Here is an 18,726-nt window from a genome sequence, read left to right on the forward strand (position 1 = left end):
TGAGGCAGGGCGACCCTGTTTCTCCCTATCTCTTTCTTATCGTCGCCGATCTCCTTCAACAGCTCATCCTCCAAAACTCAGACTCTGCACTCCACCATCCCATCTTCTCCCACCTGCCTCCCACTGTCCTCCAATACGCCGATGACACGCTCATCGTTGCAGCCGCCTCCTCAGCAGCCGCCTCAACCCTCAAAAACATTCTAAACACCTTTGCACTTGCCACCGGCCTCACCATCAACTTTGCTAAGACTACCCTAGCCACCCTACACACCGACGAAACCACGTCTACTAACATCGCCCTGGCCATGGGATGCTCTTGCGCCTCCTTCCCGCAAACTTATCTAGGTCTCCCCCTCGCCCCCACCAGGCACCTCACTAATATCTTCAATCCTTTGCTAAAACGAGCTAGGAAACTACTTTCTGGCTGGCGTGCCAAGCTTCTTGATAAAGGTGATCGGCTCATCCTCATCTCTTCTGTCCTAGACTCAATCCTTGTTTATTTCATGTCTGTGTTCCGCATCCCAAAGAAAACAATCAAAACTCTGGACTCGCTGAGGAGAGCATTTTTTGGGCAGGGGAGGACGCTTGCTCAGGTGCTCAATGTCTTATTGCATGGAAAAATGTTTGCTTACCAAAAAAATACGGTGGTTTAGGGCTCAAAAACCTACATGTGCAAAACAACTGCCTTCTCATGAAATTCACTGCCAAAGCCCTCTCCACTACACAAACCCCCTGGCTAGAATGGCTAGATCTCCAACACCCTAATGCTCTAGTCTCCCCACCCCCGCAAACCTCCTTCCTTTGCCGCACAATTTCACAACAGCTCGCCTCTCTCCAAAACATAACCTTTGTGTTGACAAACAACGGCTCACACACCTACTTCTGGCTAGATACCTGGTTGACTCCACAACCCTTGGCCACTGCCTTCCCCCACTTATTCTCCCACTCCACTCTACAGCTGGTTAAAGTGGCTAACATTTTGCATTTCGGTATTCAAGCTAACCTCCGTAACCGTCTCTCTCTTACGGCAGAACAAGAACTTGTCTCGCTTGTGGCTGTTTTGCAGGATTTCATGCCTTCGGCTGGGGAAGACCAACAGTTCCTTCGACACGGCATTGCCTTCTCCACCAAACATGCATACGCCGCCCTCATGGAGCAGCCAGATCATGATCACCATGCTCCGCTCATTTGGTCCGCAAAGATTCCTCGGAAGCTAAAAGTCTTCGCTTGGCTGCTCTTCAAAGACCGCCTCAACACCAGGTGCAACCTTGCACACAAACATATAATCGACTCAGATATATGCCCTCGGTGTGCGAGGCTGCCAGAAGACTCCAGCCACTTGTTCATCTCATGCCCCTCGCCAATAGGATCTGGCAACGTCTTGGCCTTCTGCCCCAGTCTGACGATATCACAGACCTCTGGGATGTCGCTATCCCTACTCACCTCCCCACCTCCGCATGGCCTTCAATCCTCTTGGCCCTGTTATGGATGATCTGGTCTGCCCGCAACGACATGGTGTTTAGGATGATTGATCAAAGTTCTGTAATAACCCTTAGAAACCTTATTTCCGCTCTAGATCTTTGGTCTCATCATCTTGTGCTTTCACAGGACAAGGAGGACGTCTTCTCGTGGCGTTCCTACCTTTCTGCATGGTGCAACGTGTCTATGTAATGTTGTACTTACTGCCTCGGCAGTCCTTTGAGTAATATATTCAGGTGGGGGAGCTCCCCCGGTGATTTAAAAAAAAAACCTTATCCCAAACCGGAGAGTAGATCGAGCGTGTTATCAAATTCCTAGCTCAGATCGATGCCCAACCTCTCCAACGCCCCCAACTCATGCCGCCGGTGTGCTCACTCCGGCTGGTCGCCACATCGCCTCTGTTGATCGATGCTCACAAAAAAAAAGGCTCCAGCCACCGGTGTGATCCACTCGGGTTGCTCGTCACATCGCCGTCGGTGTGCTCCTCTGCTCGGCGCGCTCCATGCCCGTGGGCAACGGCCGCGTTCGATGGCGGCCCAGGTCACGGCATCGTCGAAGCTGCTCACCGGCGTGCTCCGCGACGCCGAGCGCAAACTCTCCTGCTCGTGACCCTCTATCCCCGCCGGCACCCACAATGTTTTTCGGTGGCACAGCTCTCGCGACACCGCGCCACTGCCCTTGTTCCGCCGCAGTTCATGGCGATGGTCCTCGGCCACACTCACGGCGCCGCCGGCGTACTATGCAGAACAAGTTCATGTACATTTTTTTTTGTGATTTGAGCTTTAAAAACTGAACAAAGGCAGCTCCTGTATATTTTTCTTCTGAATTTTATCTCGTAGGAGTACAAGATGTGGCCTACGTTGTAAACGAATTTGTGTGTGAATGAAAGCTGTGACAGTACAATGACATTTTTAGTGTTGTGAACTTGTGACATACATTTCCAGTGAATGAAAGATGTGGCCTATGTTGTAAATGAATTTGTCCACTCTTGGTATAAACTAGCTTATCCCCGCGCGTCGGCACGCCGCGCCTTGCCAGTATGTCATGTGGAATTTTTCGCATATGGTCATGCAAAAGTTTATACCTGTTAATTGGTTACTGAGTTGATTTCTAATTATATTTATATAGTATGTTAATTTGTTAATCCATTGTACTTATTAAATATTAAGTGGGCATGAATAGCAAAAGTGTCACAGAATTAATAACTTTATTGTATGGAACACTGGATACATTTTGCACAAAGAGAGTGCATTCTTTTTTTTTTGCAGGAAAAGAGAGTACATTCTGATACTGCAAATTTATGTTTCTACAAACGATCTATGATTTCTTTGTACACTACATTTTAGTCTCTCCAGTAGGGGAACCATTTCCATCCTCAATTAGGAATGTAAGACCGGCACGTGAAGTCACTCTTGACACGGCAACATACAACTGAACATGCGATAAGACAAGTTCTGGCAGATAAACACAAATCTTTGACAGCATCTGACCCTGACTCTTATTAATAGTCATAGCATAGCATCCTGTCAAAGAAAAAATAGTCATAGCATAGCATAACCGAACAGGAAACTGGCAACGACGAAGTTTAAATGGCCACTTGCACCCGGAAGAATTAAGAACAATCCATGGGATGCAAACTCGCTGCCCTTAATTAGAGCCGGCAATAGTTTCTCCCTCCACCACTCTTTCACCAAGACGTGTAATGATCAACAGCGTTCCATTGCACAAACCAAATGATTGGTTGACATTCCAAAGGAATATAACAGGAACACCAACCTTAAGCAGAATTTTGTGCTGTGAGAAATTGTTGATTTTTATCGAATTCAATAGCTCAGGAGGGTAAAACACCTCAACCTCATCAATATGATCGGTGGCCTTGAATATAGAATCGCAACTAAGATACTCTTTAGATATCCCCGATCAAAGACAACTTCATTGAGATCATCTACCACATTATTGGTGGGCATACAATTGCACACTGAGATAAATAATCACACCATTGAAATGAACGAAAAGAAAAAGACGAATTAAGAACATGAGAATTTGATGCCTTGAAAACTTAGTTCAAATCACAAAAAGCATGATAAATTACCGTTTCTTTCAAAGCAGGGCTTCCGGCGTTGTTAGTGCTTCATATCCTAATCAGCACAATTATTTGTCATAGTAAATGTGCAAAGCAAGTTAATGCTTCCGAAGAAGTAGCCACTTCTAATCTAAGGTCTGAACAACCCAAAACAACTAAAAACCGTAGAAAAAATGTGCCAACAATTTTAAAATCCTTAGAAATCATAACAAGTAAGGGAATATAAGTACTGTCAAGCAACGAACAATTACCATATGCTGCCTGATTATACATCATGGGCTTGGTTTCATTTTTAATGAAAACTGAACCATGGGCGGTGCCCCGCAAGATCGTTTTTTTACATCATGATTCTTTGGAAGGCCGGGCCAATTGTTCTGTGCACTGGTGCCATTGTCCTTCAAGAAACACTCTCTAACTTTCTTCCATATAGATTGCAATGCAAGGGATCTAGCAGGCCAATACCTACATCAGCAGATTAAACGTAGTAATCTGAGCGCAAAGAGAACATATAATTTCTCGTTTTCAACTTTCATGACATGCAAAATGATCAAGACACTCATAAAGTCACAGTGTCCCTCTGCTCAATCCAGTTCAGTGGCTCAATTTTGAGAAAGGACAGAAATACACCATCATACCTTCTGACATCACTAAACAAAATTGTAAATATGTCACTTTCGAATTATATAGAAGGCAGACAACATACATCTCTAGCGCTGAAGTTCATAATATTGCAGCTTATGTTCAGGAACAATGGGTTCATCACTGAAGTAGATCTTCCCACAAGAGAAAATTAATAGGAAGTATCTTAATAAACATATCTAAGAGCTCATTCTTATAATTACGAAATGCTCACATGAAGAGAAACCAACCATAAAATAGGAAGTATCAGGATGCAGTGAAGCAAAATATATCAATCCCAATGCCAGCGAAGCTTGCCTGGAAAAATGTTGATGTCTCTGGATGTGCTTGCTCTACAAAAGAACCACTACCCACCTTCCTGAAGACTGTAGGAAAAAGATTTATAGTGAGTATGCATCATCTAACCAAAAACCAAAAGAAGTATATGTAGTAAATAATGGGTGCACACGGATGATCCCATCTGCTATGGCAACAAATCGACAAAAAATCTATTGAAAGAAATATCAGCAGAACATTCTCTTCTACCACCATAATCAAATAAATATTTTATGGTGCCTTTTCAATATTTAGGCTGAATGTAATTTCTTTACAAACAAAAAACAAGTCAGTTATCTTGATTCATAAGAATCAGAACTATTGATAGGGACAAACAAAGCATGAATATTTACATTTGTTTTTCTCATCACCCTGTTAAGCCATTTCATCAGGTAGGTATACTAACCCGCACATTCATGGAAAATGTTAAAATCAAATAGAAAAAAGGTGCTGGAACTTCTAGCCATCTTACATCTCTTCATTTTGTTGGCCAAGTATATAGCAACATACACAACGTAGCAAAAATTGCATTAATATGTGTTCTGCTCATCCGATTCAGGTTGATCTTCCCTTCGCTTTTTTTCCTGGATGAACACTAATGTTCAGCCAATGGTGTACCAATTCTTTGAAGACTCACCATGATGCTACAAGATCTAAAAAATAAAAATAAAGAGAGGGGGCTCATCTTGCTGCTACGTCCTCAACGGTGAACAGAGGCGGCAAAGTGCCCCTGCTACCGTTTGACAGCGCCGCTGCCACTTTCTCGCACAATCCGCCTCCACCACCGATTCTTCCACCACCTAGCAGAAGTCGATTGTGCGCCTCACAGAGGTTGCTGCTGTCCGCGGAAGTAGTCAAATAACAGCCCAAGCTCCTCGCAGTCAACCGCACAGCGGGCAACATCTCCTCCCCATGCGCCTGCATAACACACCATCCATGTAAACACCAGGACCAACATGAATCGACTCCAATCCAAATGGATGAACGAACTGAGAATTACACGGCGAATTCAAGAGGATCAGAACTACATTGGGCATCAGACCACGCGATTTGGGAATGCCTGGGACCGGCTTCTCCGTCGTCATGTCGGCCAACAACGAAACGCATCGGAGATCACGGTCGGCAGCGGATATTCTAGGAAGCCTATAGGGGTAAATGTTGCAAAAAATCTTAAATATCAAAATATTCAAAACACAATCAACTTGGTTTCTCTTCCTACGCATTAACACAAACACCTAATATGCACTGAAAAAGAGGATTCATCTTTTTGTACAGCCACATTTCAAATAGGAGGATTTGAATCAGCGACTCATCTACTTGAACAAAAGTAGCACATCAAAAAGTAAGAATTGGAACAGAAATATGAGAGAGAGGGGGGGAGGGGGGAGGGAGCGAGAGAGAGAGGGAGAGAGGTGGAGGCGGCCGACGCGGGGCTGGCGAGGGAAGGCGGCGAGGTTGGTAGGGTGGACTGAGGGTGCTGGGGATCGAAGGACGGCAAGGCTGGAGGAGGCATCTGTGGCCGGCCGCTCGCTTCCGCCGCCAGCGGGTAGAGGTCGTGGCTGAGAAGGCGCGACGCTGCTGAGGGAGGTCAAGGGAGAGGGGTCGCGCTGCTCTGCCTGCTCCCGCTGTATGCCGTCGCCGTCGCTGCCGCCACCGCCATCATCGTTGTGTTGTGGCCCGGGAGAGGCAGTCTGGGGCCCTCGGGACAGGCGAGGCGTGGGGAGCATGGCCGTGGCGAGCGGGCTGCCGTGGGCAGCGGAGCACGTAGATGGCGGAGGTGACCGCGCTGGTTGGTGTGTCTACGCACGACCGCAGATATGGACGGAGAGAGAGGAGATGGGAGCAGATGGAATGACGAACCGACGGACGGAGAAGGCAGTATTTATAGGAGGCAGCAGAGGGGAAGAGCACAAATCGAAAACAACCAGCGCACATGCTGTAGAAGGGCCCAGAAAACTGCAGCAAAGCGGCAACCGGCAGCGGAAGAAACCCGGCGGCAGCCGACTCGATTGGAAGGAAAAAGCAGTTTCAATCTCTCCATGCAGATGACATGCAACCAATCATGAACTGAGGAACAACCGGAACTTACAGCCAATGGGCAGATAAGGATTCAATTTTTTCTGATTTCCGGCAGCAAATCAGTACACGCACCAAACCGTGTACCCGGCTGTATCCCCCACTAAAGCACGTGGCAGTCACTCATTGGTCTGATTTTTACTGTTAAGAAAAAGTTAAAAAAACGTGGTAAACTAAACCTGGCCAGGTTTAGTATATTTAGAATGTGTTGTGAGTTGTGACATTTCCAACGTATATGTGCTGCTGTCAACTCTAGGATAAATGTACAGGGACATTTGCCTTTGCCACTAGTAGAAAAAAAGCCATTTGTCCCGGTTCAAGAGGGCCTTTAGTCCCGGTTCTGGAACCGGGACTAAAGGGTCGGTACTAAAGGCCCCCCCCTTAGTCCCGGTTCTTATTGAAGGAAATATGCCCTAGAAGCAATAATAAAGTTATTATTTATTTCCTTATATCATGATAAATGTTATTATTAATGCTATAATTGTATTAACCGGAAACATGATATATGTGTGAATACATAGACAAACAGAGTGTCACTAGTATGCCTCTACTTGACTAGCTAGTTGATCAAAGATGGTTATGTTTCCTAGCCATAGACATGAGTTGTCATTTGATTAACGGGATCACATCATTAGGAGAATGATGTGATTAACTTGACCCATTATGTTAGCTTAGCACTTGATCGTTTAGTATGTTGCTATTGCTTTCTTCATGACTTATACATGTTCCTATGACTATGAGATTATGCAACTCCCGTTTACCGGAGGAACACTTTGTGTGCTATCAAACGTCACAACGTAACTAGGTGATTATAAAGGTGATCTACATGTGTCTCCGACGGTACTTGTTGGGTTGGCGTATTTCGAGATTAGGATTTGTCACTCCGACTGTCGGAGAGGTATCTCTGGGCCCACTCGGTAATGCACATCACTATAAGCCTTGCAAGCATTGTAACTAATGAGTTAGTTGCGGGATAATGTATTACGGAACGAGTAAAGAGACTAGCCGGTAACGAGATTGAACTAGGTATTGAGATACCGACGATCGAATCTCGGGCAAGTAACATACCGATGACAAAGGGAACAACGTATGTTATTATGCGGTCTGACCGATAAAGATCTTCGTAGAATATGTAGGAGCCAATATGGGCATCTAGGTTCCGCTATTGGTTATTGACCAGAGAGGTGTCTCGGTCATGTCTACATAGTTCTCGAACCCGTAGGGTCCGCACGCTTAACGTTCGTTGACGATATAGTACTATGAGTTATGTATGTTGGTGACCGAATGTTGTTCGGAATTTCGGATGAGATCACAGATATGACGAGGAACTCCAGAATGGTCCGGAAGTAAAGATTGATATGTGGATAGTAGTGTTTGATCTCCGGAAGGGTTCCGGAATCCATCGGAAGGGGTTCCGGATGTTTCCCGAAATGTTTGGGCACGAGAACACTTTATCTGGGCCAAAGGGGAAAGCCCACGAGGTTTTTGGAAAGCGCAAAAGGAAATTTGCGGAGTCCAGGGCTAGACGCCAGGGTCCCTGGCGTCTGGGTCCAGACGCCGGGAACCCTGGCGTCTGGCCCTGGAGTCTGAGAAGGACTTTTGCCTTTCGGGTGAAACCGACTTTGTGGAGGCTTTTACTCCAAGTTTCAACCCCAAGGCTCAACATATAAATAGAGGGGTAGGGCTAGCACCCAAGACACATCAAGAAACACCAAGCCGTGTGTCGGCTACCCCGTCCCCTCTAGTTTATCCTCCGTCATAGTTTTCATAGTGCTTAGGCGAAGCCCTGCGGAGATTGTTCTTCACCAACACCGTCACCACGCCGTCGTGCTGCCAGGAACTCATCTACTACTTCGCCCCTCTTGCTAGATCGAGAAGGCGAGGACGTCATCGAGCTGAACGTGTGCTGAACGCGGAGGTGCAGTACGTTCGGTACTTGATCGGGACGGATCGTGAAGGTGTACGACTACATCAACCGCGTTGATAAACGCTTCCGCTTACGGTCTATGAGGGTACGTAGACAACACTCTCCCCTCTCGTTGCTATGCATCACCATGATCTTGCATGTGCGTAGGAATTTTTTGGAAATTACTACGTTCCCCAACAGTGGCATCCGAGCCTGGTTTTATGCGTTGATGTTATATGCACGAGTAGAACACAAGTGAGTTGTGGGCGATACAAGTCATACTGCTTACCGGCATGTCACACTTTGGTTCGGCGGTATTGTTGGATGAAGCGGCCCGGACCGACATTACGCGTACGCTTACACGAGACTGGTTCTACCGACGTGCTTTGCACACAGGTGGCTGGCGGGTGTTAGTTTCTCCAACTTTAGTTGAACCGAGTGTGGCTACGCCCGGTCATTGAGAAGGTTAAAACAGCACTAACTTGATCAACTATCGTTGTGGTTTTGATGCGTAGGTAAGAACGGTTCTTGCTCAGCCCGTAGCAGCCACGTAAAACTTGCAACAACAAAGTAGAGGACGTCTAACTTGTTTTTGTAGGGCATGTTGTGATGTGATATGGTCAAGGCATGATGCTATATTTTATTGTATGAGATGATCATGTTTTGTAACCGAGTTATCGGCAACTGGCAGGAGCCATATGGTTGTTGCTTTATTGTATGCAATGCAATCGCCCTGTAATTGCTTTACTTTATCACTAAGCGATAGCGATAGTCGTAGAAGCAATAGTTGGCGAGACGAAAACGATGCTACGATGGAGATCAAGGTGTCGCGCCGGTGACGATGGTGATCATGACGGTGCTTCGGAGATGGAGATCACAAGCACAAGATGATGATGGCCATATCATATCACTTATATTGATTGCATGTGATGTTTATCTTTTATGCATCTTATTTTTGCTTTGATTGACGGTAGCATTATAAGATGATCTCTCACTAAATTTCAAGATAAAAGTGTTCTCCCTAAGTATGCACCGTTGCCAAAGTTCGTCGTGCCCAGACACCACGTGATGATCGGGTGTGATAAGCTCTACGTCCATCTACAACGGGTGCAAGCCAGTTTTGCACACGCAGAATACTCAGGTTAAACTTGACGAGCCTAGCATATGCAGATATGGCCTCGGAACACTGAGACCGAAAGGTCGAGCGTGAATCATATAGTAGATATGATCAACATAGTGATGTTCACCATTGAAAACTACTCCATTTCACGTGATGATCGGTTATGGTTTAGTTGATTTGGATCACGTGATCACTTAGATGATTAGAGGGATGTCTATCTAAGTGGGAGTTCTTAAGTAATATGATTAATTGAACTTTAATTTATCATGAACTTAGTCCTGGTAGTATTAGCATATCCATGTTGTAGATCAATTGCTCGCGTTTATCTCCCCTGTTTTATTTTTGATATGTTCCTAGAGAAAACTAAGTTGAAAGATGTTAGTAGCAATGATACGGATTGGATCCATGATCTGAGGATTATCCTTATTACTGCATAGAAGAATTACGTCCTTGATGCACCACTAGGTGACAGACCGATTGCAGGAGCAACTGCAGACGTTATGAATGTTTGGCAAGCTCGATATGATGACTACTTGATAGTTTAGTGCACCATGCTTTACGGCTTAGAATCGGGGCTTCAAAGACGTTTTTTGAAACGCCACGGAGCATATGAGATGTTCCAAGAGTTTAAATTAGTATTTCATACTCATGCCCGTGTCGAGAGGTATGAGACCTCTGACAGTACTTTGCCTACAAGACGGAGGAGAATTGCTCAGCTAGTGAGCATGTGCTTAGAATGTCTGAGTACTACAATCACTTGAATCAAGTGGGAGTTAATCTTCCAGATAAGATAGTGATTGGCAGAGTTCTCTAGTCACTATCACCAAGTTAATAGAACTTTGTGATGAACTATAATATGCAAGGGATAACGGAAACGATTCCCAAGCTCTTCGTGATGCTGAAATCGACGAAGGTAGAAATCAAGAAAAACATCAAGTGTTGATGGTTGACAAGACCACTAGTTTCAAGAAAAGGGCAAAGGGAAGAAGGGGAACTTCAAGAAGAATGGCAAGCGAGTTGCTGCTCAAGTGAAGAAGCCCAAGTCTGGACCTAAGCCTGAGACTAAGTACTTCTACTGCAAAGGGACTGGTCACTAGAAGTGGAACTGCCCTAGATACTTGGCGGATAAGAAGGATGGCAAAGTGAACAAGGGTATATTTGATATACAGGTTATTGATGTGTACCTTACTAGTGTTTATAGTAGCCTCTGGGTATTTGATACTTGTTCGGTTGCTAAGAATTAGTAACTCGAAACAGGAGTTACAGAATAAATAGAGACTAGTTGAGGGTGAGGTGACGATGTGTGTTGGAAGTAGTTCCAAGATTGATATGATCATCATCGCACACTCCCTATACTTTCGGGATTAGTGTTAAACGTAAATAAGTGTTATTTGGTGTTTGCGTTGAGCATGAATATGATTTGATCATGTTTATTGCAATACGGTTATTCATTTAAGTTAGAGAATAATTGTTGTTCTGTTTACATGAATAAAACCTTCTATGGTCATACACCCAATGAAAATGGTTTGTTGGATCTCGACCGTAGTGATACACATATTCATAATGTTGAAGCCAAAAGATGCAAAGTTAATAATGATAGTGCAACTTATTTGTGGCACTGCCGTTTAGGTCATATTGGTGTAAAGCGCATGAAGAAACTCCATGCTGATGGGATTTTGGAATCACTTGATTATGAATCACTTGATGCTTGCGAACCATGCCTTATGGGCAAGATGACTAAGACTCCGTTCTCCGGAACAATGGAGCGAGCAACTGACTTATTGGAAATAATACATATTGATGTATGCAATCCGATGAGTGTTGAGGCTCACGGCGGGTATCGTTATTTTCTGACCCTCACAGATAATTTGAGCACATATGGGTATATCTACTTGAGTCTGAAACATTTGAAAAGTTCAAAGAATTTCAGAGTGAAGTGGAAAATCATCGTGACAAGAAAATAAAGTTTCTACGATCTGATCGCGGAGACGAATATTTGAGTTACGAGTTTGGTCTTCAATTAAAACAATGTGGAATAGTTTCACAAATTCGTGCCACCTAGAACACCACAACATAATGGTGTGTCCGAATGTCATAACCGTACTTTATTGGATATAGTGCAATCTATGATGTTTCTTACCGATTTACCACTATCGTTTTGGGGTTATGCATTAGAGACAACTGCATTCATGTTAAAAAAGGGCACCATCTAAATCCGTTGAGACGACACCATATGAACTGTGGTTTAGCAAGAAACCGAAGCTGTCGTTTCTTAAAGTTTGGGGTTGCGATGCTTATGTGAAAAAGTTTTCATCCTGATAAGCTAAAACCCAAATCGGAGAATTGTGTCTTCATAGGATACCCAAAGGAGACAGTTGGGTACACCTTCTATCACAGATCCGAAGGCAAGACAGTCATTGCTAAGAATGGATCCTTTCTAGAGAAGGAGTTTCTCACGAAAGAAGTGAGTGGGAGGAAAGTAGAACTTGATGAGGTAACTGTACCTGCTCCCTAAATTGGAAAGTAGTTCATCATAGAAATATGGTCCTGTGACTCCTACACCAATTAGTGAGGAAGCTAATGACGATGATCATGTAACTTCATATCAAGTTACTACCAAACCTCGTAGGTCAACCAGAGTGAGATCCGCACCAGAGTGGTACGGTAATCCTGTTCTGGAGGTCATATTACTTGACCATGACGAACCTATGAACTATGAGGAAGCGATGATGAGCCCAGATTCCACAAAATGGCTTGAGGCCATGAAATCTGAGATGGGATCCATGTATGAGAACAAAGTGTGGACTTTGATTGACTTGCCCGATGATCGGCAAGCCATAGAAAATAAATGGATCTTCAAGAGGAAGACGGACGCTGATAGTAGTGTTACTATCTACAAAGCTAGACTTGTCGAAAAAGGTTTTGACAAAGTTCAAGGTGAGATTTTCTCACTCGTAGCGATGCTTAAGTCTGTCGGAATCATGTTAGCAAATTGCCACATTTTATGAAATCTGGCAAATGGATGTCAAAACTACATTCCTTAAAGGATTTCTTAAAGAAGAGTTGTATATGATGCAACCAGAAGGTTTTGTCGATCCTAAAGGTGCTAACAAAAAGTGCAAGCTCCAGCGATCCATCTATGGACTGGTGCAAGCATCTCGGAGTTGGAATATACGCTTTGATGAGTTGATCAAAGCATATAGTTTTATACAGACTTGCGGTGAAGCCTGTATTTACAAGAAAGTGAGTGGGAGCACTACATCATTTCTGATAAATATATGTGAATGACATATTGTTAATCGGAAATAATGTAGAATTTTCTGGAAAGCATAAAGGAGTATTTGAAAGGAATTTTTCAAAGAAAGACCTCGGTGAAGCTGCTTACATATTGAGCATCAAGATCTATAGAGATAGATCAAGACGCTTGATAAGTTTTTTCAATGAGTACATACATTGACAAGATTTTGAAGTAGTTCAAAATGGAACAGTCAAAGAAAGAGTTCTTGCCTGTGTTACAAGGTGTGAAATTGAGTAAGACACAAAGCCCGACCACAGCAGAAGATAGAAAGAGAATGAAAGTCATTCCCTATGTGTTGAGGATATAGACCTTAGAGTCACCCGCCAGGAGGGGCCGGGTTACTCATATGGTCACTGCCAGAAGCCCGGCGCCAAGCTTAAAGACGGTGGGCCAAAGATGGGCTTAAGACCCGGATATGGCTTAAGGCCCGTAGTTGCAATCATTATTATGGTAGAACTTGTAGTGTAAGGCAAGAATAGTTGAGAGTCCGAGCCGGACACTCTTATGAGCCGGCCGGGACTCTGAGAGCTGCTGGGCGTCAGCCTCCCTATATAAAGGGACGACCCGACAGCGGTTTAGGGACAAGAACAATCTCATCGAGAGCCGGGCATAGCAGTTTAGCTCCCTGGTTATCGAACCCCTAATCAATACCACATCAAACTAGACGTAGGCTTTTACCTTCACCGTAAGGGGCCGAACCAGTATAAACCCTCGTGTTCCTTGTCCCGCATTAACCCCTTCAAGCTTCCTAGTTGCGATGGCTCCACGACTAAGTCCTAGCTCGAGGACATCTGCCGTGACAATTCCACGACAGTTGGCGCCCACCGTGGGGCCAGCGCACGGTGGATTTGAGTTCTTGAAGGGCAGCTTCGAAGGGCTCAAGGGATACGCTGTGGGCCGGATGACCAAGAGTCGTCGCGGCAAGCTCTACATCGACGATGCAAACTGGGGCCCCGACGCCGGCTCAATTGAGCACGGGTACCGGGTCCCCTTCGGCGGAATTCATGTTTTCATTGGCAAGATTGGTGAGCCGGGCCCTGAGCCGGATCTCTGCGCCGATCTCATTGAGACGGCTCAGCGTGCACGACCCGCCCGGGCCCGGCCTGCCTTAAGGCGCGCGTTTGTGGGATGTATCCATGGAGGGCCCTCTGATCTATCTGGGTCTGGTGATGAGGCGGCCGCCGGCTCTAACGGCGAGTCGGCCACCGATGAGTCAAACTCGTTATATCAACTTCAAGATGGCAGGCTCATGGGTTGTTCCGATGGTGACAGTATTCCGGACCCGTTTGAGCCGCCAAGTCAGGTTGGAGTCTTTATGGCTGGCGCGCAGCCTGTTCAGAACCCCGCTGCTGGAGCAGGAAACCCGGTGCCTTCTCCGGCTCAGGTGCTGATGGACCTCACGGACAAGATGACGGCCCTGTTAACCGCCACGGTTGACCCGGCGGATCAAGCTCAGCATGATGCGGAGGTGGCACAGTTAAAATTGGATCTAGTGAAAGCTAAGGAGGAGCTTGCAGCGGAAGGGATCAGGATGGCTGCAGAGAGGGCGGCTCTTGATGCCCAAACTCAGCTGATCCAGGCGCAGTCCTTCCAACTCACGATGGATCAGAACGCGTCCAATGAGGTCATGAGAAGGAGGCATCAAAAGACCCAATCTCGACTCCCTCCGGTTTACGATCCACGCAACCTCTTCAACACGCCAGGTGCAGGGTCTAGTAACCCACCAGGGGTCATAGTGCCCGGGTCTGGAGCCCCTATTCAGCCACGGATGATGGGGCCTCCCCAGGTGCCCCCTGCCCCGCCTCAGTACGTGCCAATACCCCCGGGTCATTATAATAACCCGCTGGAGAACATGGTCGCTGCGGCAGCACGGCTGGCGGCTCTCCCAGTTGACGGCGACTCTCCGACGGCTATTGAAACCCGCCGGGTCAGGGAACTCCTTCAGACAGCACTGGCGCAGCAAGAGGCATACTCCTACAGCCGGGACAGGATCCACTCGACCCCTCGTCCAGGCCAGAGCCCGAGTTACAGCCGGCACATGGTCTCAGCAACCGGCTCAAGTAACGTCCGACGCCATGACCCGCCCCCTGGCCACGGCCCGGCTCATAATGGAGCCTTTCACGCAGCAGACCAGGACAGAGCACGGCAAGAGGCAGAGCAAGTGCCTCAATTGACGGCTTACCAGACCCCCCCGGCTTATCCGACGACTTCCGTCGACGTGGGTATCCCCACCAGGACTGGGGGTGTCCCTTGTTTAGTACCGGCTATCCGCAATGAGCGTCTGCCCAAGGACTTCAAAGGCCCTAGGAAGGTGCCTAATTACACAGCAGACTTACAGCCTGCAGCCTGGATCGAGAGTTATGAGATGGCTATGGAGCTGCTGGAGGTCAGTGAGGCGGCCATGGCTAAGTATTTTACCATGATGTTAGATGGGACTGCCCGCACTTGGTTGAAAGGGCTACCACCGAATTCCATTGGGTCTTGGGCTGAGCTGAAAGCCCGGTTCATCCAAAACTTCAAAGATACCTGTAGGCAGTCTATGTCAATTGTGGATTTGACTAACTGTAAGCAGCAGGAGGGTGAGTCCACGACACATTGGGTTCGCCGGGTTAAGGAGATCATACACTCGTCAGACAAGATGGATGCCGGCTCAGCGGTTTTAATGCTGGAGCAGAATTGTCGTTTTGTGCCCCTGAAGATGAAACACGGGCGGCTTAAGCGCGACTGCAGTGATATGGGTACACTAATGGCGGCTCTTGTCAAGTACGCCGATTCTGATGGTACCAAGGATCCCCCTTCAGATGATGAAAGGACAGGGAAGGGAAAGAAGAACGGCAATGGCAAGGGTCCTCAGTTTAACCCGGGGAACCAAGGAGGGGGCAAGCGCAAGGCCGATGGCAGCCTAGAGTTTGTAGCCAACGCCAGCTCACAAGGTAATAACCAGCGACGCAAGGGGAGGCCCCCTCCCCGAGGCGGCGGGTCAGGTCCGACGCTGGAGCAGCTGTTGAATGAGCCTTGTCCAAGGCATGGCTCTAGAGGGAAGCCAGCGACTCATCTGTGGAAGGATTGTGCAATCATGAAGGCCTTTAAGAATTACAATGGCCCGGGCGGCGGCTCAGGCGCCGGCGGCTTTCATGGCCCGGGCGGCGGCTCAAATTCCGGTCCTCAGAACGGTCAAGGGGGCTTTAATCAACAGTCTGGCCAGGGTCATCAACAGCAGCAGGGGGGTTATCAGACCAATCCAAAGCAGCTTAGTGGTGGACAGTATCATGTGTTTACCACTAGTTTGTGCAAGCGAGATCAGAAGCTTCACAAGAGGGCTGTGAATGCTGTTGAGCCGGCGGTTCCACGCTACTTGCGGTGGTCTGAGCAGCCTATAGTGTGGAGCAGGGAGGATCACCCTCCACGGGTGGATAATCCGGGTCACTTGGCCCTGGTGGTGGCTCCTCAGGTGGGAGGATATAAGTTCACTAAGGTGCTCATGGATGGAGGCAGCAACATCAACATCCTCTATTATGAGACATTCCGTCGTATGGGGTTGATTGATAAGAACCTCAGCCAGTCCAACACTAATTTCCATGGGGTGGTACCTGGTAAGTCGGCTTATCCAGTCGGCAAGATTGAGTTGGAAGTGGCCTTTGGAGATGAGAACAACTACAGGGTGGAGAAATTGACCTTTGAGGTGGTCAAGATAAGAAGTCCATACCATGCTATATTTGGACGGCCGGCTTACGCCAAGTTCATGGCACGGCCGTGTTATGTATACTTACAGCTCAAGATGCCGGGTCATAATGGGACCATTACGGTTTACGGCAGCCGGAAAGTGGCTCTGGAGTGTGAGGAAGGCGATGCAGCTTATGCAGAATCTGTTTGTGCAACAGAGGAGTTGAAGTTTTACAAAGACAACGTTGACCCAACAGATATGACCTCTCTGAAGAAGCCGACTACGGAGAATGAGCCGGCGATGAAATTTAAGTCAGCTGATGAGACTAAACTTGTTGATTTCGTTCCAGGAGACTCATCTCAGCAATTTAGCATCAGTGCCAATCTGGATCCAAAATAGGAAGGCGCGCTCATCGAGTTCATCCGTGAGAATAGGGACATCTTTGCATGGAAACCTTCTGACATGCCAGGTGTGCCTAGAGAGCTCGCTGAGCACACTCTCAATGTTGATCCGAAATTTAAGCCGGTCAGGCAGTTCCTTTGGCGGTTTAATGAAGAGAGGCGGAAAGCTATTGGTGAAGAAGTGGCCCGGCTCTTGGCGGCCAGGTTTATTGTTGAAGTCTTTCACCCAGAGTGGTTAGCTAACCCGGTGCTCGTACTCAAGAAGAACGGCACTTGGCAGATGTGCGTGGATTATACGGACTTAAACAAGGCGTGTCCGACTGATCCTTTTGCCCTCCCCCGTATTGATCAAATCATTGATGCTACGGCAGGTTGTGTGCGCTTAAGTTTCTTGGATGCTTATTCCGGATATCATCAGATTAAGATGGCAGTTAAGGACCAGGAGAAGACGGCGTTCATCACTCCCTTTGGAGCCTTCTGCTATGTGTCTATGCCCTTTGGACTTAAGTGTGCACAGGCGACGTACCAGCGTTGTGTACAGAACTGTCTTCATAAACAGATTGGGCGCAATGTTCACGCTTATGTGGACGATATTGTGGTTAAGTCCATAAAAGAGGAAACCCTGATAGATGATTTAAGGGAAACCTTTGATAATCTACGGGTCTATAAAATGATGCTTAACCCGGCCAAGTGTGTCTTTGGTGTCCCTGCAGGCAAGCTCTTGGGTTTTTTGGTTTCTGACAGAGGCATTGAGGCTAACCCGGAGAAGATCAAGGCCATTACCTCCCTGGCTAAGCCGGCGTGTATAAATGACGTTCAGCGTTTGGCGGGTCGCATCGCTGCTTTAAGCCGGTTTATAAGCCGTTTGGGTGAGAAGGCCATGCCATTATATCAGTTGATGCAGAAAACCGATAACTTTGTCTGGAATGATGCGGCTAATACTGCCTTTGAGGATTTGAAAAAGCAGCTGGCAGAGCCCCCAGTCCTTGCGGCTCCGGTTGATAAGGAGCCCTTGTTACTGTACGTGGCGGCGAACACATGAGCCGTCAGTGTGGCTATGGTGGTGGAGCGCAAGGAGGAGGGCAAGGAGCATCCGGTTCAGCGGCCGGTTTATTATGTCAGCGAAGTGCTCATTGAGTCCAAGCAGCGATATCCGCATTGGCAGAAGCTTGTTTATGGTGTGTTCATGGCAAGCCGGAAACTCAAGCATTATTTTCAGGGTCATCCCATCACTGTGGTCAGTTCTGCCCCTCTTGGTGATATCATTCAAAACAGGGAGGCCACAGGGAGAGTAGCTAAGTGGGCTATAGAGCTCGGACCTCATGGTCTCAAGTACGTGCCACGCACTGCTGTTAAATCTCAGGCCTTGGTGGATTTCATCAATGACTGGACAAAGTCACAAGTGCCCGAGCAGAAGCCGGATAACACATATTGGACTATCCACTTCGATGGGTCCAGGCAGTTGGAGGGCTCGGGGGCTGGAGTCGTGTTGGCTTCCCCTAAAGGTGACAAGTTCCATTATGTGCTACAGTTGTTGTTTCCTTGCACTAACAACGCGGCTGAGTACGAGGCCTTGCTCCATGGTCTTCGGATGGCTAAGGAGATGAGCTTAAGCCGGGTAAGGTGCTTCGGCGACTCAGACTTGGTGGCTCAACAAGTATCAGGAAAGTGGGACTCTAAGGACCCTCTCATGGCGGCTTATCGCCGCGAGGTTGATGCCATTGCTGGGCACTTTCAGGGTTACC

At 47.1% G+C, this 18,726-nt stretch overlaps 1 long non-coding RNA gene across 1 annotated transcript; it reads right to left on the reverse strand.

Annotated features, from left to right (window-relative positions):
• Positions 1 to 2,730: 2,730 nt before the first annotated feature.
• Positions 2,731 to 6,353, reverse strand: LOC141022811 (uncharacterized). The gene is made up of 2 exons (XR_012183813.1): positions 4,989 to 6,353; positions 2,731 to 4,566 (listed from the first exon to the last, which is right to left on the reverse strand). It is a non-coding gene; the product is annotated as an uncharacterized lncRNA (long non-coding RNA).
• Positions 6,354 to 18,726: the final 12,373 nt, after the last annotated feature.

This window comes from Aegilops tauschii, chromosome 1 (assembly GCF_002575655.3).
Source record: "Aegilops tauschii subsp. strangulata cultivar AL8/78 chromosome 1, Aet v6.0, whole genome shotgun sequence".
NCBI lineage: Eukaryota > Viridiplantae > Streptophyta > Magnoliopsida > Poales > Poaceae > Aegilops > Aegilops tauschii.